At 37.6% G+C, this 27642-nt stretch overlaps 1 protein-coding gene and 2 long non-coding RNA genes across 5 annotated transcripts in view; 2 read left to right on the top strand and 1 right to left on the bottom strand.

The window, feature by feature from the left end:
- LOC103468219 (uncharacterized) overlaps nucleotides 1-27642 on the top strand; it is a 352500-nt gene that overhangs the window by 143109 nt on the left and 181749 nt on the right. The window lies entirely within an intron of this gene.
- On the top strand, nucleotides 2611-24899 carry LOC145552409 (uncharacterized). 2 transcript variants are annotated; one of them, XR_014088445.1, is made up of 3 exons: nucleotides 2611-2961; nucleotides 20511-22914; nucleotides 23771-24899. It is a non-coding gene; the product is annotated as an uncharacterized LOC145552409 (long non-coding RNA). The 2 variants fall into 2 exon arrangements; XR_014088444.1 differs by lacking the exon at nucleotides 2611-2961 and adding an exon at nucleotides 15600-20387.
- The window catches only part of LOC103468213 (homeobox protein Hox-B8a), a 5770-nt gene continuing 5722 nt past the window's right edge, over nucleotides 27595-27642 (bottom strand). For both annotated transcript variants that reach the window (XM_008415117.3, XM_008415118.3), the window contains exon 2: nucleotides 27595-27642. This exon is cut by the window's right edge. The gene's annotated coding sequence lies outside the window, so the exon portion shown is untranslated.

Genomic DNA, 27642 nt, shown 5'->3' with positions numbered 1-27642 from the left:
AGTTGTAGCCTGATGACGTGCCTCTCTCATTTGCATTGATTTTTTCCAAGTTTTGCGGGGAAATAGAATGTGATAAATAAGAAAATAAGGAAATACTAAATCAATAAGGGAAATTGGAAAATGGGAAAATTAAAAATTTGTCAAACAAATGTTAAATGAAAAATAGATCAAAGAAAAATGGGTAAATAAAAAAGGGATATATGAGAAATTGATTAATGTAACTGGGAAATAGAAAATCAGGTTAATGGAAAAAGGAAATTGAAAAATTGCTAAATTAAAAAATAGATTAATGGGTAAATGAAAAATAGATTAATGAAAAAAAGGAAATTGAGAACTTGATAATATGAAAAATAAATAAATGAAAAATTGGGTTAATAAAAAAGCTAAATTATTTATTTAACAATTTTTTTTACTTTTTTCACTCATTTTCTTCATTTTTTGATTTATTTTACTCATTTTTTATTTATTTCACCCATTTATTTATTTATTTATTTATTTAATTTTGGTCGAAATGGCTCTCCATAGAGACGAAGCGCGGAAACTGTTTTTACCAATCATACGGTCAATCAGGACGCAGAACACTGTGGAAAAAAAAACTGTACAAAAAAATCTGTGAAGCAGCAATACCGTGAAAGGTGAACTTTGTTATAGCGAGGGATCACTGTATATGAAATAATTAATAAAATGCAACTGAGTAATTAGTAAAATGGCTGTATTATCTAGGTGTATCTGGGACTTCATTCTCATGCCTGGCCTTATAATGCCTCAACATTGAAAAGGTGGATTTATTTAAATAAGACAGTTTAGTCAAATATATGCGTTACTTAACCTTCCATCCATCCATTTTCTTGACACCCTTGTCCCTCTGTGGGGTCGGGAGGGGTGCTGGTGCCTATCTCCAGCTAACGTTCCGGGCGAGAGGTGGGGAACACTTAACCTGCAGAACATAATATGAAAGTAAACTAAGAGTTAGTTTCAGCTGAATTTGGATTCAGATAGATCAAGTAGAAAATATAAGATCAAAATGGTCCCACATTACTGCGGAAACCTTTCCTTTGAAGCTGCTCCTTAGTTGACGCTGTTCCATAAAATATCAAGAATTCGTTTGGCAAATGCATTTGACAGATTGACAGATTCGCTTCCTTATAAATACAGTTTGGCGCGTTAATGTCAAAATGAATTTTCCTTGTCCCTAACATTCAAAGATTTAAAAAACATTTGATTGAAGAAAAATTACCTTGAAGATCATGTTGTGGACATTGAGGAGGTTGTTGCTATGGCTGATGATTTAAAACTCACTCATTGTGGCAATGAGTGGTGGGAACAAATTCATTAGATATTTAGCATAGGATGAGAGCTGAAACCGTTTTCCAAAACTATGCAGACAGTTTACTAAACTGATGTAGAGACATCAGTGAAGTACAGATATCTCTACATCTGTGCTCAACTGATACTTGTAATTCCATAATGCTACTCTTCAGTAAGAAAATCCACAAAAGTCACCAGTGTTTATCTCCTACCCCTCAATCTCTGAACTCCTGTGACGTTTTCCTTTGGTCAGCTATTTTTCATTTCAAAACTCCCAAATGTTTTAGAAATTGCAAACCTCATTAGTGAATCTAAACTCTCCATGTGTGCTTGATTCTAGTCCCACATCCCAGGTTAAATTATGCTTCTGGTCTCTCCTTCCTTTTATAACTGCAATCATTAACTCCTCCCTGACTACTGGAATTGTTCTAGTGCAGCATCTGGTGTGAGACGACACCTCTGGAAACTGATGTTGGAAGTGAGATAGCCAAAATCATTGTCAAGTTAAAAGCACATCTACTAAAGTTTGACTGAGTCTTTGTGTGAGTCTGCATTCTCTCACATGATGATCATCAAACCAAATGTCAGATTTACCATAACTTATTGACTAGCAGAAGGTTTACAGCCAGCTCCTGCTGCCCTGACTATGAGAAATTAGCAATCTCCTCCCACTGTCAGAAGTTGCACTAAGAAAAAAACTGGATTCTGTTTTCTAACAATTAATTTACAATTTTAAAAGAACCAAACATGAAGAAGCAGCATTCAGCTTCTAGACACCACAAATCTGGAACAAACTTCCAGAAAATTGCAAAACAGCTGAAACACTGAGAAAATTAGGCTGAAAACCCAGCTGTTTAGAGTTGTCTTTGATTAGTAAGTGTTGCATAGATCAACATATTTGATGTGTTTTTGCTTGATGATTTTGATGATGGCATTTGACAAAGTTTAATGTATATTGCTTGCTTCATAATTGGTAACTGTATGATGTCAAGCTACAAATAAACTTGATTTGTGTTGTGTTTAACTCTAATGTTTTTTTAGAAGAGGGCATAGGCTTATGAAGGACCAAAACTGACATAATAATAAATAAAAGAATAAATATATAAATAAAAGAATATATATCCAACATAATAATAAATAAAAGAATCAATATGAAAATAAAAGTAGAAATATATAAATAAAAATAAATATATATCCAACATAATAATAAATGAAAGAATCAATATAAAAATAAAAGTAGAAATATATAAATGAAAGAATATAAAAATAAAAGTAGAAATATATAAATAAAAGAATAAATATATAAATAAAAAAATAAATATATACTTTGTTTTGATTTTACTTCTCCCTTTTCCATTTGATGTATTTATTTCTGTATTTATTTCTGTATTGTTTTCTGTATTGTTTTCTCGCTGCATCGTTATGTTAATGAGGTGGACTGCCTTCTATGTCCAGCTCTCTATTGGTCAATAAACAGGAAAGAGAACGATCCGTGTGCAGATCGATTGTGAATGCCTGCGCTGTGGTCCTCTTCGGAGAGACCCTTTTCAAAAGACGACAAACAAAATCCGTTTAACATCCTAACATCCTCTATCTATACTTAATCTAAACTGGACAAATTCCTCGCTGATTGACACCAGTTTGACTACAAAGGTACGTGTTTTGGTTTTTTTCTAGCTGTTAGTTGACATGCTAGGCTAGCAATAGTAATTTGTTAGCTGGCTAACATTACGTAGCCTTTCTGTTTTGGAAATAGAACTTATTTAGGCTCTAATCTTAATCAGATTTTTATAGTATAGACTGGGGTTGCCACCGTCATGTAAAATGCATGATCGTATTAAACCCTCCTCACTTACGCTAGTTTCACCACCCGCTAAGTAGCGACATTACCTGAAGCCACAAGTCCAAAACTTGACAGTTATGCCAAACACCCGCTGCTCCACCACGTCCTGAGAAGTTAAACTCTTTCTACGATCAAGACATGAGGAGGAAGACGCTGTTTTAGATAGAGACCATGGTCAGTGGTTTTGGCACTGTGAGCAGGTGCCAGGTTGTGCTGAAAAATTAAATCTTCATCTCCATAAAGCTTTTCAGCAGACGGAAGCATGAAGTGCTCCAAAACCTCCTGATAGCTGCTGCATTGACCTGCCCTTGATGAAACACAGTGGACCAACAGCAGCAGCTGACATGGCTCCCCAGACCATCACTGACTGTGGGTTCTTGACACTGGACTTCTGGCATTTTGGCATTTCCTTCTCCCCAGTCTTCCTCCAGACTCTGGCACCTTGATTTCCGAATGACATGCAAAATTTGCTTTCATCCGAACAAAGTACTTTGGACCACTGAGCAACAGTCCAGTGCAGCTTCTCTGTAGCCCAGGTCAGGCGCTTCTGCCGCTGTTTCTGGTTCAAAAGTGTCTTGACCTGAGGAATGCAGCACCTTTAGCCTATTTCCTGCACACGCCTGTGCACGGTGGCTCTGGATGTTTCTACTCCAGACTCAGTCCACTGCTTCCCCCAAGGTCTGGAATCGGCCCTTCTCCACCATCAATTCCTCAGGGTCCAGTCACATCTTCTCGTGCAGCGTTTTCTGCCACACTTTTTCCTTCCCACAGAGGTGCCTTGATACCTCACTCTGGGAACAGCCTATTCATTCAGAAATTTCTTCCTGTGTCTCACCTCTTGCTTGAGGGCGTCAATGATGGCCTTCTGGACAGCAGTCAGGTCAGCAGTCTTACTCTGATTGCAGTTTTGAGTAATGAACCAGGCTGGGAGTTTTTAAAAGCCTCAGGAATCTTTTGCAGGTGTTTAGAGTTACTTTGTTGATTCAGATGATGAGGTTAATTACTCGTTCAGAGAACATTTTCGTGATATGCTAATTTTTTGAGACAGGGATTTTGGGTTTTCATGAGCTGTATGCAAAATCATCAATATTAAAACAATAAAAGACCTGAAATATTTCAGTTGGTGTGCAATGAATCTAAAATATATGACAGTTTAATTTTTATACACTGCTAAAAAAAATAAAGGGAACACTTAAACAACACAATATCTTTTGTTTTAGTAAAAATTATTTAATTTATTGTATTCAAGGTAATATTGTCATGAGGGTAAATGTATCAGTTATGTTGTTAGATCAGAGTATTTTTCACTTTGGTTGCAATACTTTGACTTATATGTAACAAACAAATATTGCTGTTGCAAAATACTATATTTTGTTTTGCTTCAGTTTGTCAGATTTAAATTCACAATAAAATAAAACAATTTTAAAATATTTATGTATATTATTTTTAATTGGAAAAATAAAACTTTTTTGAGACTTTGGTAAATTGCAAGTTCACATTTAAACTTTTAAAAGCTAGCAAAGTATGCATTTTCAAGAACTACTGTAAAATTACAACTTTTTGTAATTCTACTACAGGACTACTGTCATTTTATTATGATAAAAATGTGATGAAATCAGAGTAACAATGTTATATAATTACTGTGCTATTTTAAAGAAATTACAGTAACACTAATCAAATTACAGTAAGATGGTAATAAAAATTACAGTGAAACTGTAATACAATTATAGTAAAGCTGTAATAAAATTACAGTAACCCTGCAATAAAATTACACTAAAACTAATATAATTATAGTAAGGCTACTGTAAAAAAAATTACAGTACAGTTACTGTAAAGCTACTGTAATTTCTTTACCGTAAAAATTACAGTAACTGGCCGGCAACCCTGCTGCCAGTAAGTTACTATAAATTCTACAGTGACTTATTTACAGTGTACATTCATGTTCAGTTTGAGAGATTGTTGTAATTCAATGAATCGACTTGAAGGTACATATAATTATATTGAAATTAGATTTTTGTAAATAATTGAATTGAATCTTCCTTTACAAATTAACTAATTCTAACCCCATCTTACTTTACTCTGTTACTTTTCTTCAACGCATAAGCTGTTTCAGGCATCAGAGGTCAAAGTGGGGTAGTCTTCCTTCTCTGCCCTTTTGTCTTCTCCTTCTCTTCATTCTCTTACTTTCTTGTTTTGCTTTCTTCAAAACACCAAAATAGGTTTAATAAAAAACACTAAAATGTTTACTGGGAGCCTGACTGCTTCACTTTGTTCTGAAAGTAACCCCGTGCAACAGTTCCTGTGTCTACCTAAGCTCTGCACACTATCTGTAAAGGGTCCTATAAACTTTATTATAGGAACCTTAAACATAGATTACTTTTTTATTTATAAAAAATGAAATACTGAACTAAGGAGAATTGAAAAGTGACCCAAGGGAAATGAAAAATTGAAATAATAAAGACTACATATCTGTTGATGAAAGTCAACAGACATTGTGTGCTTGCACACACAGGAGAGAAGGGAGAAGGAGAGGAGTTGCATGTAAAGAGTGAACTGTTAAATTGTTGACTCTGTTGCGGAGTGGCCACAGCTGGGAGCTGAGCTATGCCTGACTGTTATTGTTACTTTTTAAAACCCCAGTCTTGCTTTGTTTTTTTCTTCATGTCCACATTTTTTTCTTGGCGTGCTAACCTTTAAGGGCTTTGTGACAACAATCAAGCCATAATTTAAACCATAGTGAATATTAAGTAGATGCAGGGTGTTGTAACAAATTCACAAAAGGATTGTGGGGATGGATAGATCGTCTAGAGTAGCAGTTCTCAACGTGGGCGGTACCGCCCCCCCAGGGGGCGTTCAGAGGACGGCAGGGGGCGCTGGCTGACATTTTTACAAAAGTGGGGTGCTGGGATGCCTTTGGGGGGCGTTTGGTCGAAGGTAAACTTTACACCTTAAATGCACAACAATGCCAGTTTAGACTTTGAGCAACTTGGTAAAACTGTATTGTGTAACATTAAACCATGCTGGGCTGCAACTGCATCGATGGCAGCTCTTCTTCTATTCAGTGTTTGTTAGCTTCTGTTACCTTCTTGGCACAGCTCCGTTCTACTGCTACCGGTAGCTAAAATTAGATACCCTCACTGTGTATCCCTCTGAAAAATGAACCAATTTAAATAAAGAAATCCCTTCATGGGTGATACCACGATAGAGAGCGTTCATTTTATAGCGTTAACACGGTGCTGTAAGTGGTCCGGTATGAAACGGGGGTGATAGAACAACGGTGCCACAGCACTTTTAAATTTCAATAATCAGAATGCAGAAATTGTTTGTTTTAAAAGGTTTATGTCAGTCTGCCTTTTCCCCATCGATACGCTTCCCGACCGCCCTGCACCATAGGGACTTAAAAAAAAAAAAAAAAAAAAAGGACGCGCACATTGCGCAAAACTCTGAAACAGGAAAAGCGGGACATAAAATGGAGCGATGAAACAGCGGTAAAGCTAGCCGGCTCTGCTTCCAGCCGGCCCAGCACAAGATATACAAGTGCGCGGTAGCTCAAGACATTATGGTATTTTGAAATTACATCTCAGATCTAGTTGCCTCTTTCAGGTTCTGTTCTAGAGGTGTCCCTCTGTCACTCTGAAGTGGTAGCAGTCTTTGGAAACAGAGAGTTTCTCAGCAATGGGCACGGCAACTTAGTGGGAAAAGATAAAAAATGACTTTTTTAAAAAAGCTTTTATTTTGAAATTATACATCAAATCTAGTTGCAACTTATAGAGAGAGAGATATATTAGTTTTTATTTTGCATTAGTTTTTCTATTATTCTCTCTTTGCAAATGCAGCGGCTGGAAACCTATTTTGAGTAGCTCAAACATGGACCGGATGTGCGGTTTTATTGTGAAAGCAGCACGTAACTATTTACACCTATGTGTACCATAATGTCTTGAGCTACCGCGCACTTGTATGTCGTGTGCTGGGCCGGCTGGACGCAGAGCCGGCTAGCTTTACCGCGGTGCGATGAACTAGATGTGAATTATGGCATAAAAAGAGAGAATCCAACGCTGAACAGTGAAAAAATCAACACATGATGTGAAACACATGACGATTAGGCGGCACAGCAGGTGATGAGTGAAGATTATTCGTCTTATGTTATTCGTCTTATAATGGATAAATGATCAAATAAATCAAGCAACAGGAAATAAACTAAAGTGGACATAGCATTAAACCAAGAGAGGATAATACTAATCAAAGGAAACTAAATGGAAATGAATGAAGAACAAAATGCAAGAATAAACTAAGAAACCAAAGTAAATACAGAGGAATAAACTGGTATGGCAAGACCTTTCGAGAAAGAATTAATACAGAGGACTGTATGGCAAGAATAAACAGACACTATTTCCAGATAAAAGGTAAAATAATATTGTTGAAGTGCCATGGGTTTGTTGAGACCACATCTAGTACTGAGAATAAATATCTTACGACCATAACAGTAAAGAACTGATCACTTATTTATGTTTTTAATTAGATTTGATATACTTATTTCTTCAATATTATTTTTCAAGTCAGTGTTAATGTCATGAGGCTGATGACTCCATGACACTTTGAATTTGACTCATTAGGATTTGATTAAGAACCAGATTTGTTCTTTGTAATTTCTGTCCAGTAAAACAATTAATCTATAAATCAATAGACAGGTCTATATAAAGATATAATTCATGTTTCTGTCTCATATTTGTATGGCATTAAAAGGACCTGGAACTTTTGTTTTTCCACTGAAAGCTCTGGTTTGCACAATAAATACCATGAGGGTTAAGTTTTATGGATGATACTCTGATGTCCCATTCTCCTGAAGGCAGCACAGAGCTGCACCACCAGAAACCCACAGAAACACTGAAGAGAAGAAGAGCTATGATTAATGTAGTTACAGTTCTATCCATGTTTTAATGTTGCAGAGCTCAGTCGTTTTGCAAATAGATCAAAGTTTAGACTGGCATGTTGTACATCTTTTATCTGGTCATTTTGTGGAATATTTAACCACTAGAAAATGGCACAAAATAAAAACATTTTTTCCATTCTGATTGGCTGCTGTTAGGCCTACCAAGTTTAACTTGAATGTTCATTGCATTTTTCGTAGACGCCTGTGAAAATAATTTCTATTCCCATGACGTTTTTGTTCTCTGGGAAATTATTTTTGATGATAAATACAGAAACAAGCATAAAAATCAAAACATCTGCAATAGTGATAGTAATATTAATGATAAAATAATGGTCAGTGCAAAGCAGCCTGCAAATTCTTTGGTGGGGGGCGGTGAGGGACCTGGATAAGGGCTAGGGGGGCGCTAGCCCAAAAAAGGTTGAGAAACACTGGTCTAGAGCATTGGTCCCCTGCCTTTTTATTATCGCGGACCGATCAAGACTTGGAAATTTTGCTGCAGCCCGTGGGTGGGGGGCTGAACCGTCAGATAAGATGTCTGCCTTATCTGGTGTTCCCTCTAAAGCCTGAATATGCCCAATTTGGGTTGTCTTGGCCCTTTTATCGCAGCCTGTGCTCTGTAAAAAAAAACTGTAAAAAAACGGGTAAACGTACAGTAGAAATTTGAAGGAATTTTTACGTTTTTAGTCTTACAGGTATTTGTACTATATTTCCCATTTTACACATTGCATCATGGGAACAAGAAATTTCGCGAAGCGCGAAAACTGGTCAGATGACATTTCAAGCTCGCTAACCGGACCCTGGAAAATATATATTTTGGACTTCGGTTGGATTAAGAGATGGAGTTACCTTTCTGCCACCTCCCTGGTAAAGTAAAATAAAAAGGAACAGATTATTTTCTGTGAATAATGTTTTGAAATATTTGTAGTTGACTTCGTGAGACTTCTGGCACAACTATTTTGCAGTTTTTTTGTTTTGTTTTTTTTTTTTTTACAAAAAAGGTATATATTATTTTTACAATGCTGTGTTTGCTTGTGTATTATAAAAGTAAAACGCGGTGATTGCTGTATTATTCATGTGTTTTACCTAACTCAACCCAGATAGCACAGAATGATTGAAACAACATTGAAAAAATGTCAGCCAGAAACATTGAATCAACGTTGAACGCTGACATTGAAACACATTGAAAGTGGTCGGTGACTTGGAAAGGGTTAGGGTGCACGGAATGCACGGAATGGTAGCATTATCTTTGCTTACAACTTTGCTTACAATTCCGTGCACGGAATGCACGGAAACTTGGAAACCAAGGCTTCAGCCTTGGTTTCCAAGTTTTCACACAGCAGATCGGTCAAACCAAGTTTGACCGATCTGCTGATTGGTTGGGTATGCAGTGTACAAAAAAATTACTTTTGCAAGGTCTTGCATTATTGCTGATTTAACACTGGCATCCGTGAAGTGTCTTCCAGTCGGACACCTGTGAGGATGATTTGTGATCTTCAGGGCAGATGTCTGTTTCAGGAGTACTTGCAGGATGGGTGCTCACAGAACTCAAAGAGCTCAGTGTTGATGATGGTCCTGATTCAAATATTAGGTGTAGGTCAAGAGTGATTTTAGGCTCTTTTAGGATCATTTTAACTGTGGCATTGTCATACAAGTCAGCAGTTGAGGTGACACTGAAAAACTGATTGCCAAAGTCTTTGTCTTGGTATAGTAGTCCATATTCCCCATGCAATTGGAAAGTTTCAGTAATTATGGAAATAAGATTGTCTACTGTATTGGGAATTCCTGTGGGAAGTGTCAACTTCTTAATGCTGTGTTCTTCTAAAATGACTCTTAACTGGACCGCCATTGCTGTTTGGTGTGTGCTTCCTCAGCTGTAGAGACAAAGAAAAGAAGTTGAGATAGGTTGTTAATAGTTTATGAGCTTACTTGCATAGGTTTGCTTCTATATTCTTCTGCCAAATAAATAAATTGATATTTAGTTCAGTAGAGATTTGAATAAGTAATCTTTGATTGTCATTATTACTTTAAGAAGAGGGGGATTAGGAAAGACAGAGAGGAGAGAATAGTAAATAAGCATCACATTTTACCATTTTCTGTGGCAATGTTGTATGTATCATGTTAAATAAATATTACAATAAATAAATAAGACAGGATGCCTGGCCATAGTTGTTGAAGTTTTTTTTTTTTAACTGTACTTGAAAGGTACAGTTATAAGACTAATAAAACAAATATGATAACAGAAATAATAAACCCATTACACTTACTCTGATGTGTAAATGAAGTGTTTAAGGGACACCATACGGCCATCTGCTGTATTGTACGCAGAAAGGGGTATGTATCTTTCAATTCAGAATGTTTAAGAATTTCCGTCTCTCCTGTGGGCTCTACTTTGAAACTTCTCAGGTGTTCACAGTACCAGCCACTAAGCAACTTCAGAACAAAGACAGGAGTTTCGTGCAAAGTTATTATTTGCTGGATTTCTCCAAAGTCAGGTAGGCCTCCTGTTGAGCCAAATGGCAGGATCATGCCAATATTATAGACTGTGCCTAAAATGGTTGCTTTATTTGTCGTGTTCACAAACTCTTCCCCAGGGAACTTCCTTGCAAAGGAGTCCTTAATGCTGTCTTTTAGAACATCGACTACTACTTTGGTTTTTTGTGACACTGTCAGTGCTGGCCTTTGGTTGTTGCAATTGTGGGCATGATACGCAATCATCGATTGGTGTTTTCTTGCCATTGTCATGAGAATGTTTCTAAAACATCCAGTCTGCCTAACGATCCTTTTAAAGAATCGATGTTTGGCTTCAAACCGCATAGTCCAGAAATTTACAAGTGGCCCGTAAACAGTTGTAAGCAAAGGATAATGCTCAAGAAAGTGATGTTTTGGTCTCATTTTCTCGTCTGGGAACACTTCAAAATATCTGTAACGGTGTTCTGAGATCTTACTCTGCATGTATCCTATTGTCTCAGCTGTGTGGAGAGGAGCCATGACAAGCTCAACAACATCTTTCAGGGTCATCAAAACCTCCCAAGCAGGCTCATCTTCTGGTACTTTGTCACCAATCATGAGTGGTATCATTCTCAACAAACACCAGTTTTCGTGTGCATTATCTCCTACACTTTTTCGTGATTTGTAATTCGGGGCAATGTGTTGTGGGCAGTTAGTTTTGTCACTCCATTTGTAAGGAAAGCAAAGGTTGTAATTGTTAAGATCCTGAAGAGAGATGTATTTCTTCCTGATTAACACATCAAGACAGAGTGATATTTTCACAGGTACAATCCCTTCCAGCAAATCATGCAAAGCATCAGGGGGATAACCTGATGTAGCATGAAAGTGATTGAGTCTGTCTGAGATGGGACACTGTCTTTTAACTCCACAGAGGTGAGCTTATGCAGGATTAGACAGTGCTGCTTTGACGTGCATGGCATAGTTAGACTTAGTACGTAGAGGAAATAGTCCTTCTCCTACTTCATGCTTATGGATCTCTGACCGTTCTCCAATGGAAAAGCGACAGAAATGTGAAGCTGAAAAGCTTTCAACAAACCCACCTATTGAATGAGCGGCAAGATTGTCAGCGACAACAGCAAGTACAGTGACCTTGACCACTTTCCCCAGACTTGAAACAAAAATACCATTATCTTCAAAGGACTTCAAATCTTTGAGCAGTAGGTCCAAAACCTTTGCGTAGCCATACTGGTTGACATCATTTGCCTTGCACAAAATAGTTAAGTAAATGGAAGTCAGTGGAGATCTCAATGTGGCAGGTATGTCTGCAAACACACAGTACACAGCTGTGACTTTATGCTTTTTGCGAGATGTTCCCAGAGGGTTGCATATCTCGAAATTGTCTATATAAAGGATGAGTGGAATTTTAAGTTCATCTTCACATAAAAAACTGTTTTCTCTTAGTAAAGATCCATCATGAAATGATTTGTAACTTCAAGAGACATCAGATGACCTTTTGTTTTGTAATATTGTATTTTGAATGTGTCGGTTGTCCACAAGTTGAGATAATAATGGGAGTATTGGTATATACTGAAATGTTTTTTTCTCTGCACTATCAAGTATGTACTCAACTGGTTCAGTTGATGAGAGATGTTCCTTTCTAAATTGCTCTCTCCTGAACTGACTGCTTAAAGGCCCATCCACTCGTAAAGCAGCACAGACAGGGCTTAGAAGGCAAAGGTCTTTGACCAGTTTTGATATCACTGAGTCTAACAAACAGCCAGCCATGTTTTCTCAAAGTGCTCAGAATTATCGCTTTAATGACTGGGCCTGATGCAGATGTTGTAAGGAAATGAAATTCCTCTACTAGTTCATCAATGCATGAATTGGAGACATTGAAAATGCTCTCCATTTTCATGAGGAGCAACCCCACTCTCTTAGTAATAATTTTGTTTAAGTCCTCATCCTCCTTAAGAACCGAGCCACAGTCATTTTCATCCTCAACAAAATCACTTTCTTCATCCGGATTGTTTTGGTGTTGATGTAGAACATCAATCTTGAAATCTTCCAATTAATGTGGGTTGTGTTTTCTACTCTTGTGGCTGTGGAACGTTGTATATTTGTTGGCTTTATAATCACAACCCTCAAAAACACATGGCACAGTTTCAAACTTTTTTAGATGGACACCAAGATGTTCAAAAAAATGCCTCTCATTGTCAAAACAGCATGAATTACATACAATGCATGTGAACGAAAGGACGTTGCCTGGTTGGGTTGACTGAGAATGATGCCTTGATAAATGTGTCCTTAATGCACCCCATGTCTTGACGGTGCAAGGACAATCTGCATAGAGGCAGGGTATAGAGTGGACTCGACCTAAATGGCCATGCATTAGCCTGCTGTGTTTCAGCAAGTATAATCTTTTCGATGTTGTGAAGTTGCACAACTTGCATTTCCAGTTCATTTTCCCATAACTGAGGTCTTCGGTTAAGGTAACTACACCTTTAAAGTCAATGTCATTTATTTTTATTTAGCAAACTTGCATACCTGTACAGGATTGTGAGGGTTCTTGCATAAACCAACCAGAGAGACGCTGAATGGAATCCAAAAATAATCTTAATTTATTACAAAAAAGTTCAAAAATAAACAATGAAGAACTGAGCCCAAAAACTGAGGTCAACATAACAAACTCCAACTCAGGTAGTAACACAAAGAACTCAAGCACAAAACCAACCTAACAAACAAGACATGAGGGGATCTTAAATAGTGGCTGATCAGACCACAGCTGATACACAAGGGGTAATTTAAACATACAAAAACTTAAACAAATACTAATCAATACAACACCAAATCTTTAAATTTAACAAACATTGGACTGAAACTACCAAATAGAAGAGACATTAAAGAACTGGTCAAATTAAATTAAAGAAAACCAAATTTCCCCGTCCCCTGGCAAACAAATGGAACGGCCTGCTGAGGAGGTTTGCCAGCCATATATGGATGTCAATTAGCTGGAGCTCTTCTGTGACCCTCCAGCAGCAGCTCCAAAGGAAACTGGTAACTCAAAACAAATACATTAATTTGTTGCTTTTAACAAAAATATAAAGAACCAACAAATAAAGTTAGCTAAATGTGTGCACTTCAAATAGTTAACTAAAAAGTCAAGCTAATGAAAATTTTCAAAAATAAAAATCTAAACTATTCACTAATTAAGGTCTAAATTAATATTAAGGATGAACAAAACAAACAGTTACCATTCAGGTCTGTGTGACAGTAGGGTCGGCTGTCACAAGGATACACTGGTTGTGGAGACGTGGGAGAGTGTGCCAGCCCCAGAACTGGAAGCAGAGTGGTCTATCAGTGAGTCCCTGCTTGTGGAAGACAGACAAGAGGAACTGAAGAGAGGCCAAATACTGAGTGTCCACATACAAAGACTCTGGCTGCAACAGAAATAAAAGAAAAAGAAATGTTCAGACATGTACCTGGGAGAAGAAATGTATAAGGGCTAATGTATAGTTATTATCTTTCATGTTAACCTCATGTTTCCATGATGACTGACCGTTAATGACGTGCGACACGTCATCTTTACATTAGTCTTTAGAGTCCCGATTGTAAAAATACAACTCTGAGAAGTAACGCTAAACTTTAACAACATAGACAGACGTACGCAGGCATGCAGGTAATCTGGAGAGCGGATCATTTTGCTTTTTAAACAGACCGCGACCGACTCTAGCAGCCCTGTCAAGGGAGCTAACAGAGCTAACAGGTAAAACAACATAAAACATGTCAGTCATTTCATATATTGGCGACATATTAGTATAGTAGTATTTTAAGACTGAGGCGAAAATACACTAATGAATTGTTCCTCATTGACAGCAGTGTATTTCGGTGCAGCGTGATGTGGGAGAGACCTGCAGATACTGAATGACCATTATACATTAACCACACTCGCAAAAGCTGAACTATCCCCTATGTGTTGCCTAAACATCCGCCCATTCAATATATTAGAAAAAGCTGGCGTCGACTAGCTTGTGTTAAAGCTAGGCTAGCTTGTGTTAAAGTAATGGCATGTTACACAGATGCACATTGAATATAAGTTAAGTGTAATATATCATCATTTCAAATATTACAATTTGCCTTCGCGCTATTATTCACAAATAGCTTACCTTCAGCTCACGGTTCGATGGGAGAGAGGATGCACAGTTCCCTGTCCCGCTCATTCAAAAACGCGGTCTGACGCATGCGCAACTGGAGCACCGGACTTAAGAATCGGGGGTACATTTTACTCAATTTTCCTATGTAATGGTTTTTACTGTTAACGAATGGGTAGCATATGTATAATTTACCCATTATTTTATAATTCCTTGGCTAACTGAAAAAATCTATTAAATTTTATATGATTTTTTTAGATCATATTTACCACTCTCCAAAATCACTTTTTTCAGTGTAGGTGACCCAACTAGGGTCTAGTTGGGTCACCCAAAGATCACTAAGTCTTCTTAAAAGGTAGAGTCTCTGAGAACAGTTCTTCAAAATATAGTCAGTGTTTTTAGCAAAGGTGAGCTGACTGTCCAGGAACGGCCCAAGGTATTTAAAATTTGCCACAGTCATCAAGAGAAACTGGAATCACTTTAATGTCTTGTTTAGATCATTTAATTAGCTCTACATTCTTAAGAAAATGAAAAATTAATAATAAATAATAAAGACTTTGCGGTATTCTGATTTAGTAATGTAATAATATTAGTTGTGTTACCACTCCCATGCCACTAGAGGCAGTAGCAACCCCGAAAAGATGCAACTAAGGAACAGATTTAGAAGTACACTGAAAGCTACAGAATTTGGTAAAAATTGTGAGCTTTGCTGAAGTAATTAAAGACACAAGTTCAAATCCATGCTGAGAGTGGAACTCCTTACATTGCTTTGCCAATCAGCAATGTAACATGATCCTCTGCAGCAAGTGATGGCAAAGCGTCATCATGACTTTACACAAGTGTGTTTTTGCCTCCGCCGAATCCCTGAGACCAACTCACTGAACCCAGGTTAAGAACCAATTGAACCCAGGTTAAGAGCCACTAGAGCAGGGGTGTCAAACTCCAGTCCTCGAGGGCCGGTGTCCTGCAACTTTTAGAAGTGACTCTGCTGCACCACACCTGAATAGAATAATTAGGTCATTAGCAAGGCTCTGGAGAACTGAGGAGGTAATTAAGCCATTTGATTCAGGTGTTTTGTACCTGTGGCACATCTAAAAACTGCAGGACAGCGGCCCTTCAGGACTGGAGTTTGACACCCCTGCACTACAGTCACATTCTCACAGATCAGTTGGGGTTAAGTGCCTCACATTGACATTTGGCAGGAGGGAGCTGGAATTGAACCGTCAACCTTCTGACCACAAGACAACTGCTCTACCCACGGAGCCATGGTGGCTTAACAGGGAATCTGTCCCTGGTTAGCTTGAGTCATTGTGTCAGACGAAGGATCACATGACTTAATTATTTCAAGTCAAGTCAAGTCAAAGTGAATCCAGTGTGATTCAGCACTGGTCCTCCAAGCCCTGCAAGTTTTAGGCATTTCCCTAATTTGGCACACGTGATTTTAATTGATGTCTGATTAACGGGGTTTTGCTGAAATGAAATTACGCAGGTCAGTTTGCCTTGAGGACAAGGTTTTGGGAAGAACTCGTTATCTAAATGTTCAATCAATGTAAGCTGTTTTTCACACCCCTCTACACCCACCCCTCAATCTCCTCTCCCTTTCCACTCTCCTCCCCTCCTCCTTGGGCTCTGGGTGAAACAATTTTAAGTTTAGGTGAGGGTTTTAAATTTTCACATTTTATTTTGTTAAAGTTTTTTTTGGCTCTAGTGGCCTTTATTTGATAGTTAATTGACAAGAAAGGGGGTAAAAAGAACAGGGGGAAGACATGCAGCAAGGGTTGCCAAGGCTGGGAATCGAACCTGCGATGGCGGCGTCAGGGACTAGGGCAGGGGTGGGCAACTCCAGAGTTGTTAGCAGGAATCTGGAGAACCTGCCTGAACAGAGGAGGTGATTCAGCTATTGGATCCAGGTGTCTTCTACCAGGGAAACATCTAAGAGTTGCAGGACACCGGCCCTCGAGGACCAGGATTGCCCACCCCTAAAGCCTGCAATCTGTGCAGGTTGATGCACCCCTCATCACCTTCTCATCTCCCCCTACTCCCTCCCAAGACTCCCCACACCCACTTGCTCCTCCCATCCTTCCCCTCCTTACCCCCCCTCATCCCTTCTTCCCTCCCGCCATCCTTGAGATCTGAGTCAGAACATTTTATTACTAAGTGGGGGTTAATCATGTTTCAAATTACGCACTACATGTTGAGAACTTTGGGTTGTGATTCCTTTATGTACATTTTCTTACTTGTCTGTAAATATTATTACTGACTGTGCATAATGTGTTGACACAAAAACATCTACAAGTCTCTACTAGGAGTTGTACAGTCCGACTCCCCCTTTTTACACTAGTGGTTTGTCCCAACCAGCTACCTTGCTGCTGGTTTGTTTGCAACCAGCTTCTGAATTGAATTCTCCTCTGAGCAGTTTTATGGTAAGTTTTCAATATTACTTTGATCTTAAATGTGTTTATTGAAAAATAAGGCATTGTTTTGTGCCCATAGTAATCCTGGTTATTTTGGGGCAAAACAGATATTTTTAATAATTGAGGTTATGTCTCATTTGGTACTATTTTCATTCTGCCCACCGCTCCAGGCCTAAGTATGAAATCCTGCGAGATTTTGTGAGATTTGAGTTTTTAAAAAGTAGGGCGGAGCCTATTGTTTGGTCTGGGAGTGCATGTGGTGGACAAGAAAGTGTAAGGCTGTCTGTATGGAAGTAAATATGTGCCATCAGAATTTTAATAAAAAATGCATCTGAAACTTGAATTTTGTATATTTGCGCTTACTTTTTCAATTTGAAAATTAATTCAGAATACAATTTTGACCTAAAAAAAAATTCAGTGTCATTATTTGTACACGTTTGCCATTTTCATTTGTTAAAAAAATTCACATTCCTATTTCAAAGTGATGAAATTTTCAATATATATATTTTTCAGTGTTAAAAAAATTCAGCATATAAAAAAATTCAACTTTTAAAAATTCAAATGCAATATTTTCAGTGTCCTAAAATTTCAACTTGCTCAAATTCGCTGTCTCAAATTCAACATCTAAAAATTTGCTGTACAAAAATGGCGAGGTTACTTCAGGTCACAGACATTAGCAATCGTTGTTAGATTTCAACACCCAGCCAATCACATGACCCAAGCGTCATATTGAAGAAATACCAGCATCACCGAGGCTAGCGACCATGGAGGCGAACCCAAACCCAACGGTGAGTCTATGCTTTCATATTTCTGTAGTACATTTTGTTTTGCGCATGAACTTTGATACATGATATTAAAGCTTGATTTAAAACACGGGTTTGGGCCGTTGTTAATCTTACGCCATGTAATGCTGGCATATTAGTTCTCGCTACCTGCTAGACCTCCACCCCCTTCTCTTGGCTGTCCCACACCCAATTTTCCCCTGTTTTATTTAAAAAATGAATATCACTTGCGCCAAGTCTAGAATCTTTAAAGATAACTTCTGGGTGGCGACTTTCCGGGTTGTTTGTATGTGTCTTAGGTGAGACTGAGATGGGTAGTCTTAGTAAAAGTCGTAATTTTCCAGGAGATGCTACCGCTAATGTAGAAGCTAATTTGGCTGCCTTGTGTGCTTCAAGGAGGGGCTGTGAACTTTACCGACATTAATTATAACCACAACCCCATTCTGTTCATCTACTGTATTGTTCATGTGACTTCATTTATTAATAAATGAATACATTTATGGTCATTATAGCGTCATCCAAACTACTGCTTCTCTTATCTGACAAGTGTTGATATATATTAATTTACATTCTTTTTACTTTGCGGTACAAAACGTCGTTCTGTTACCTAGCAACATTAGAAACAACCTCCTTTGCTTTTTCATTTGATTTTAAGCATCATAAATCCTACACTAGACTGCAGCTTCATAGGTAAATGTAGTTGTATACATAAACATTAAGATAAATGTTAATGAAAGATTAAGATAAATATTAATTTAATAGTGAGTGTACATGGGGAACTATATGGTTTGTATTTGTTCTCAGACCTGTAACCAGTACACTGTTTAATCTTTCAATATCTTTCAGAACTTTTCAAATGTTTATCATCTTTCTAACTGGCACCTTCCTCACTTTTATTTTTGTGTTTTTCAGCCGTTGCTCTGCAGGTTGACCGAAAGCTGACTCTTGAGGACTGCAGTAAAACTGTCAAGAAGTGGCTTTATTACACGCCAGAATGAAAGGAAGACATCACAAGCAATCAAAGTAACGCCAACCAGAGTCTAACTTGGGTTACCACAACTTGTACCGTTTCCCTGGTTCATACAGTACAAAGCTTAACCTCATGGACTCTGTTCTCCTGTGGACAATAGACTGTTATTCTGACAGTCAAAAAGGAGTCAAATATGTTTAAAGATCTGTCCCTCTTTTCTTAAATAAAATGTTATATCAAACCTATGTTGTCATTTTAAACTTTTGTACATAGTTTACCTATGATCTGCCAATAATGGTGTTTAACACCAGTGAAGAAACTTTTAGTGGTATGTTATGATTCAGACCTATCAGACCTAAAAATGTACATATATCCTTAGCTTTCATTCAATATGAAATCAACCCAAATCTGCACATAGATCCACATTCAAATGAAGGTTGAATCAACATTGACTCGTAACTGATTCAATGTAAAATCAACAGAAACATGCATGAAAATTGACATACAAATGATGTTTGAATCAACATTGATTCCTGACTAATTCAATGTAGATTCAACAGAAATGTGTACAGATCCTCGTTCAGATGAAGGTTGAATCAACATTGATTCCTGAATGATTCAATGTAGAATCAACACAAATATGCATGTAGATCCACAGTCATATGAGTGTTGAATCAGCATTGATTCAATGTAAAATAAACAGAAATATGTGTGCAGAACCACATTCAGATGAAGGTTTAATCAATGTTGATTCCTAACTGATTCAATGCAATATCAACACAAATATGCATGTAAATTGACATACAAATGATGGTTGAATCAACATTGATATGTCGGTTATGGTTGAAACCCTAACGTTGATTCAACATACAATTCACCGACCACTTTCAATGTTTCAATGTCAGCGTTCAATGTTGATTCAATGTTTCTGGCTGACATTGATTCAATGTTTCAATCATTCTGTGCTATCTGGGAAGTTATTTCAGGACTATTTTCTTTCCACATGTCTGAGGTGTTTATCACGCTTGGTAAGTTATTTCTTTTGGGAGGGTTTTCTGAGATGGTTTATAATTATTATTTTGAGTTGAGCTCAACCTGTATGATAGATGTCACGTTCGCCACACGGCTCGGTGTTAGCATTTATAGCTTAGCATGCCGAATGTCAGCGGAGTATAAGTGTTGGAAAAAATCAAGCCGGTGAACATTCAATCAAATTCTTGGCTAACTTGAACAGATCGTAATAATCGGAAGTATGTTTTTTCATGATGTTGAACGTTTACATGATTATTGGTCATATTTATCAACCTTTCAGATCGATTATTTTCCTTTGAAAAAAATGCAAAAGGCGTTTTCACGTTGAGAGCATTATTCCCGCTGTTGTGTCTTATACGTTTTGCAGCATGTTTTAATCCTTTTATTGCCTTTTTGTATATGTTAGAACCAGTTTGTTTGAGGATGAATCGCCAGTCGTCAGCCTAACCTCTCCATTCCGATCCCTCCATGTAGCTTGAATCTTCAAAGATTCAAGCTCCAAAAATGATTATGTAAGAGTTAATATCTCTGAAACTCTACATTTCTGTAGTTGAGGCTTGTTGTTAGAGTTGTAGTAAAAATGTATTCCTTCGTTCCATTTCTCATTGTTATGTTTTTTGTTTGTTATGATCCAGAGACCGACACTGGCTGTCCTACTCAGAGACTGAAGACTATCCGATGCAGTAGAGGAGCATGTTGGTGTCTCCGGCCAAACGTCATGAACAGCCCAGCAACCTGAAAACATCCTGCTAGTGAGTGGACATCTCTTTAGTGGAGTGCAGAGAGGAACTGTCTCTTATCAACAGGAACAGAAACTGGGTAAGAAATGATGGATCTGATTATCAGATTGGTCTGTTATGTACTGTAATATCCACCCAGATAGCACACGATGTTAAATCAACATTGAAAAATAGTTAGAATCGTTGATTTTTGGTTGAAGTCGACAAAAGACGATGTATCAACCATCAAACAACCACCCAATCAAACCGTTGAAACTGTGTCATTGAATCAATGTTGTTTTGTGGTTGAAATCTGATGACTGAAAAGCCGAGGTCTGATTAATGGTTGATTTTTGGTTGAAGTCGACAAATGACGGTGGATCAACTATAAAACACACTCTAAAAAGAAAATAGTTGAACCAACTTAATTGAATTGCTTCTGTAGGTAAAAAGCAATTCAATTAAGTTTATCCAACTGAATTTATTACATTTATCCAACTTAAGTTATTAAGTTTAACCAACATATTATTATAATCATCCAACTCAATTTCTCCCTCACAGGAGGGAGCTGGAAATGCACCGTCAACCTTCCGACCACAAGACAACTGCTCTAACCACAGAGCCACAGTGGCTTACCAGGGAATCTATCCCTGGTTAGCTTGAGTCATTGTGTCAGTCGAGGGATACAAATGTATAGGACTTAATTATTTCAAGTAAAGTCAAAGTGAATCCAGTGTGTTTCAGCACTGTTCCTCCAAGCCCTGCAAGTTTTAGGCGTTTCCGTAATTCGGTACACATGATTTTAATTGATGTCTGATTAACGGGGTTTTGCTGAAATGAAAACATGCAGGTCAGTTTGCCTTGAGGACAAGGTTTTGGGAAGAACTCGTGATCTAAATGTTCAATCAATGGAAGCTGTTTTTCACACCCCTCTAGACACACCCCTTTCCCCCCACCACCCACCTGGGCCCATCTACCCCTCAATCTCCTCCCCCTTTCCACTCTCCTCCCACCCTCCTTGGGCTCTGGGTGAAACAATTTTAATTTTAGGTGAGGGTTTTAAATTTTCACATTTTATTTTGTTAAAGTTCTTTTGGCTCTAGTGGCCTTTATTTGATAGATAATTGACAAGAAAGGGGGTAATGAGAAAAGGGGAAAGACATGCAGCAAGGGTTCCCAAGGCTGGGAATCAAGCCTGCGACACCTGCATCGGGGACTGGGGCAGGGGTGGAAAGCTCCAGGCCTGGAGGGCCGGTCTCCTGCAACTTTTAGATGTGCCTCTACTTCAACACACCTGAGTCAAATAATAAGGTCGTTAGCAGGACTCTAGAGAACCTGCCTGAACAGAGGAGGTGATTCAGCTATTGGATCCAGGTGTGTTCCACCAGGGAGACATCTAAGAGTTGCAGGACACCGGCCCTCGATGACCACCCCTCATCACCTTCTCATCTCCCCCTACTCCCTCCCAAAACTCCCTGCACCCACTTGCTCCTCCCAGCCTTCCCCTCTTTACCCCCTCTCATCCCTTCTTCCCTCCCCCCAACCTTGAGCTTTGGGTCAGAACATTTTATTACTAAGTGGGGGTTAATCATGTAGTGCGTAATGTTTCAAATTACGCACTACATGTTGAGAACAGTGGGTTGTGATTCCTTTATGTACATTTTCTTACTTGTCTGTAAATGTTATTACTGACTGTGCATAATGTGTTGACACAAAAACATCTACAAGTCTCTACTAGGAGTTGTACAGTCCCACTCCCCCTTTTTACACTAGTGGTTTGCCCCAACCAAACAGCCATTTTGCTGCTAGTTTGTTTGCAACTGGCTTCTGAATTGAATTATCCTCTGAGCAGTTTTATGGTAAGTTTTTCAATATTACTTTGATCTTAAATATGTTTATTGAAAAATAAGGCATTGTTTTGTGCCCATAGTAATCCTGGTTATTTTGGGGCAAAACAGATATTTTTAATAATTGAGGTCATGTCTCATTTTGTATTATTTTCATCCTCCCCACTGCTCCAGGCCTAAGTATGAAATCCTGCGAGATTTTGTGAGATTTGAGTTTTTAAAAAGTAGGGCAGGGCCTATTGTTTGGTCTGGGAGAGCATGTGGTGGACAAGGAAGTGTAAGGCTGGCTGCTCCAGGTGGGTTTTAAATTGTTGTGATAGTAATCACTTGTTTTTCATTTTTTTATTATGGTGTGCTTAGGGTCGTGTTTAGATGTGTCTCTGTTCCAGAACAACTGAGTTAGATGATTGCACGACCGTCTGCAGCCATCAAGAAGTGCAGAAGGTTGTTAATCATCCACAGATTAAATCCAGGTGAGACAGAAGGGGGAAACACTTAAAACAGGGGTGTCCAAAGTCGGTCCTTGAGGACCGGCATCCTGCATGTTTTAGTTCTCTCCCTGGTTTAACACGCCTGGATCATATGATGGCTCGTTAGAGGCCTAAGTGGAACATTGACAAGCTGAAAAGGTTACTACCAGCAGGGAGAGATCTAAAATATGCAGGATGCCGGCCCTCGAGGACCGACTTTGGACACCCCTGACTTAAAACATGTAAGGCAGGTGAAACACTGAACTAAACCTGCTAATGACTGATTCAGTCTGTTGATTCTTGTATTGGTAACCGGTTAAAATGAACTGGACTATTATTACTGGTGTGGGATCTTTATCAGCACGTGGACATTTTGCAATAAATTTAATAAACTTATTTGGAAATATTTATAGTTGATTGAAGATTAAACCAGCCATTTGGAAGTTTATTCTGTATAAATTATAAATTTTTCCAACTACAGTACCTTTTGCTCCATTTATCTGTCTCTGGTGTGTTAAATGAACCCTGATCCTTCTTGAGTTTTATATTTAGGTTTTCTGATTAACAGCCTTTTTTTAAAATATTGATTCCCTCATTTTAACATGAGTGCAGCATCATAAATCCTACACTAGACTGCAGCTTCATAGGTAAATGTAGTTGTATTCGTAAACATTAAGATAAATATTAATGAAAGATTAAGATAAAAATTAACTTAACAGTGAGTGTACATGGGGAACTATATGGTTTGTATTTCTCAGGCCAGTACACTGTTTAATCTTTCAATGTCTTTCAGAACTTTTCAACTGTTTATCATCTTTCTAACTGGCACCTTCCTCACTATTATTTTTGTGTTTTTCAGCCATTGCCCTGCAGTTTGACCAAAAGCTGACTCTTGAGGACTGCAGTAAAACTGTCAAGAAGTAGCTTCATTACGCACCAGAACGAGAGGAAGACATCACAAGGAATCAAAGTGACTCCAACCAGAGTGAACCTGGGGTTACCACAACTTGTACTGTATCCCTGGTTCATACAGTACAAAGCTTAACCTCATGGACTCTGTTCTTCTGTGGACAATAGACTGTTATTCTGACAGTCAAAAAGGAGTCAAATATGTTTAAAGACTTTTAGTGGTATGTTATGATGCAGACCTAAAAGACCTAAAAATGTACATAAATCCTTAGCTTTCATTCAATATGAAATCAACCGTAATCTGCATGTAGATCCACATTCAGATGAAGGTTGAATCAACATTGATTCCTAACTAATTCAATGTAAAATCAACAGAAATATGTGTCCAGATCCACGTTCAGATGATGGTTGAATCAATATTGATTCCAGACTGATTCAATGTAGAATTAACACAAATATGCATGCAGATCCACAGTGTTGAATCAACATTGAATTAATGTAAAATAAACAGAAATATGTGTGCAGAACCACATTCAGATTAAGGTTGAATCAATGTTGATTCCTAACTGATTCAAAGCAATATCAACACAAATATGCATGTAAATTGACATACAAATGATTGTTGAATCAACGATATGTCAGTTATGGTTGAAACCCTAACGTTGATTCAACATTCAAGTCACCGACCACTTTCAATGTTGTTTCAATGTTAGCGTTCAACATTGATTCAATGTTTCAATCATTCTGTGTCATCTGGGCAGTAATCTACCTGTTAAAAGAAAATGTACTCTATCATATCACATGAACTGCTTGCTTTACTTTCTCCACCTTGTACTTTGAACAATTTCATGCATATTGTATTGAAGAAAAATTTATTAAACATACTGCATTTTGTATTGCACGACTGATATGTCGGACCGTTTGATAAGCAATATGTGAATGAAAATAATTCCACGTAATATGTTTTGTAATTAAGGTGCATGTTTTGAAATAAATTCATTTGAGAAAATCATTGTCTCTTTATTAAATGCTTATTTTCCAAATAATTTTTAAAAGTTCCAAACAAATTACCTATTTAATACTAATTACAAATAACTCTCAAGGAGTTAAAGAAATACTCTGTAGGAGTTAATATTAAGATCTAACACTGAATTAGTGTTAGAAAGTGTTAAATTATTAACTCCAGCAGATTTTATATTTGACACTTTATAAGAGTTAAGGTACTAACTCTCCAAAAAGAGTTAAATTAACACTTTCTGGTGTGGACCCTATAGACACTTTAAAAGTGTTGAAATCAAATCTGACAGTGTTAATCTGGGCCTCCTGGATTTGCTGTGCATGCTTTTTTTAATCTCTGGTGTGTTTTCCTTATTGTAATTTCTCATGCTGCTTCTGAGAAGTGCCAAACTGCTCTTTTGTTGTTCTCGCAACAGTAGCAATAAAAATAGTTGATTGGATTGCATGGCAGTACAGCCAGAGGAAGCTACAGGAAGCTTGTCTTGGGTGTACTTTGAGCGTAAACTCAATTCTATAGTGATTAAGTTGCACCTAAATTAATTTAATAACCACTGCAAATTAGAACAGATTTAAACATCTTCAAATAATTCCAACAAACAAATTACTGAAACTGTTTGGAAAAAGTCTTTGTAATACTGTATTGCTTTTATTAATTTTTTTTAAGTCAACACTAAAATCCTGTGGCAATGACTACTTCAGTCTCCAAATCATCTAAGTCTTCATGAGAGCACACATTTATAAACATTTGGCTACATCAGCTGTGCTTGAGATAGAACACCTCAATACACTGAAAAAAGAAAATAGTTAAACCAACTTAATTAAATTATGGCAGTTGGTAAGTTTATCTTAACTTAATTTATTAAGTTGGTTTAACTTGACAAATTTAAGTCAGTCTTACCCAAGTCATTTAGTTTTCTTCAAATAAAGAAGTAAACTAATAAAGGATCCTTTTTAAGGTTTTTTTTTTTGGCTCAAGCGGTCTTTATTTGAGACTAGCTAGATCGGAAAGTGTGTAATGAAGCAGGAAAGACATTCGGCAAAGGTCAGTAGGTCTGGAATTGAACCTCCAACATCCGAATGGAGGACTAAGACCTCCTTGTGAGGGTTGTGCTCTACCCCTGTGCCTCCACAGCACCCCAACAGGTACAGAATCTGTCCCTTGTGTCATGATGTAAGATGTACAAACGTGGCATTGAACTTAATTGTTTCAACTAAAGTCAATGTAAAAATTTAAGTTAAAAAAAATTTAAATTAATTCAACACAAAAAGTAAGTTGTCATCACTAAACCAACTCATAACATGAACTACAACCCAAATACATTTTTTAGAGTGTACAGACCTGAACAGATCATATTTCTACTGCATGTTAGAAATATGACTAAGTTTAGGGAATAGTCCTGGAAGTTAAGAGAAGAGCTTATTGCCTTGAACAAACATGGAGAGTGACACAAAATGATAGCAAATTCTCAATAATCCTAGATGGTTAAAAGCATAGTTTGTAGTTTAAAGGAGCAGTGGCAATATGCTACTTAGAAAACAGAAGTCTCAAAAGTTTTCAACAGTTTTCACCACATCCTTAAGGATGCAGGTGGCCAACAACCCTTAGACTGTGAAAAGATATAGAGCCAGACTTGGTAACTGAGATTTCAGGTTTCACTGTGTGGCTCATACCAAACGCTGTAGTGTGGTGTGTTGAACTCCAGGATCCACACCACTATTGACCCAAAGGCACAGGAAATGTCAGCTCCTATTTACTCAAGGCTATAAAAATAATACTAAGATTTAGGTACTATTTGATGAGCATTATGGATTAATTCTCTAATGTCCATATATGCATGAAGTGAACATATTAAACATGTGGTGAAAAAAAAGCTCTGTCCAGAGTGAGGCGTAGCAGTGACTAGATGATGTTCTGGGTCTGCTTTCTCTGGCACAGGAAAAATGCAGGATTGGGGGGCCAGAAGGATTCAACTAAGCATCAGGAAATTCTAGGAGAAAAAGTCAGGAAGCTTTTTCTTTGGCCTTATTGGATCTTTGAACAGGATAATGATGTCAAGCTTAACTCAAAGTACTACAGAACTGGATTTCAGAGGATGTACAGGAATATACTAGAGTGGGCAGTATAGTCTCTATTCAAAATGTTTGGTGGGATTGGGAAATAGCATATAAACTCAACCCAAAAATTAATTACAAGCCATTGTCCAATCTACCAACAGCAGGGAATCGAATCATATTTGCAGATTGTTACAGCAGCATCAGATAATTTGTGTTGTTGTTCTATTCTGTTTCCTGCAAATAACATAGGTCGTATATTTTGGAATAATTTTAGGTGCAAATATAGAGACCTCCTTTTTGAATATTACTTTGCAAATGGAGGGATTTTTAAATTGGCGATTTAGGATTTTTTTTCATACCATTTTCAGATTGACTTATCTGCAAATTGTGATTTTGTTTGTGTTGAGTGGGAATGGGCTCTGATGAAGGTGGAGATAATAAAAGAGTAGGTTTAAGTTCAGTGTTAACGTTTTGCCATTTAACGAAATGTGTTTAGATCATTGGGAATGAAACAACAAGGACAGGGAAATGAGACTGGGATTTAAAGATTAGATACATAATCATTATACAGGCTGAATAATGAAAAACGGCAGTGAGAATTCTAGTTAACATCAAAATGAGACATTTAAAGATTTGACCAAGTTATTTAAACTATCATTCTCACTGGCTCAGAGAACATTCCAGAAAACAATCATATATATAGCCAGTTTTTTCAACAAATTTTATTGTTATTTTTATTTACTATCTTTT

The sequence above is a fragment of the Poecilia reticulata genome, chromosome 8 (genome assembly GCF_904066995.2).
Source record: "Poecilia reticulata chromosome 8, P_reticulata-male-v2, whole genome shotgun sequence".
In the NCBI taxonomy this organism is placed as follows: domain Eukaryota; kingdom Metazoa; phylum Chordata; class Actinopteri; order Cyprinodontiformes; family Poeciliidae; genus Poecilia; species Poecilia reticulata.
Note: the sequence above shows the minus strand (reverse complement) of the source record. Positions and strands in the feature narration are given on the sequence as shown.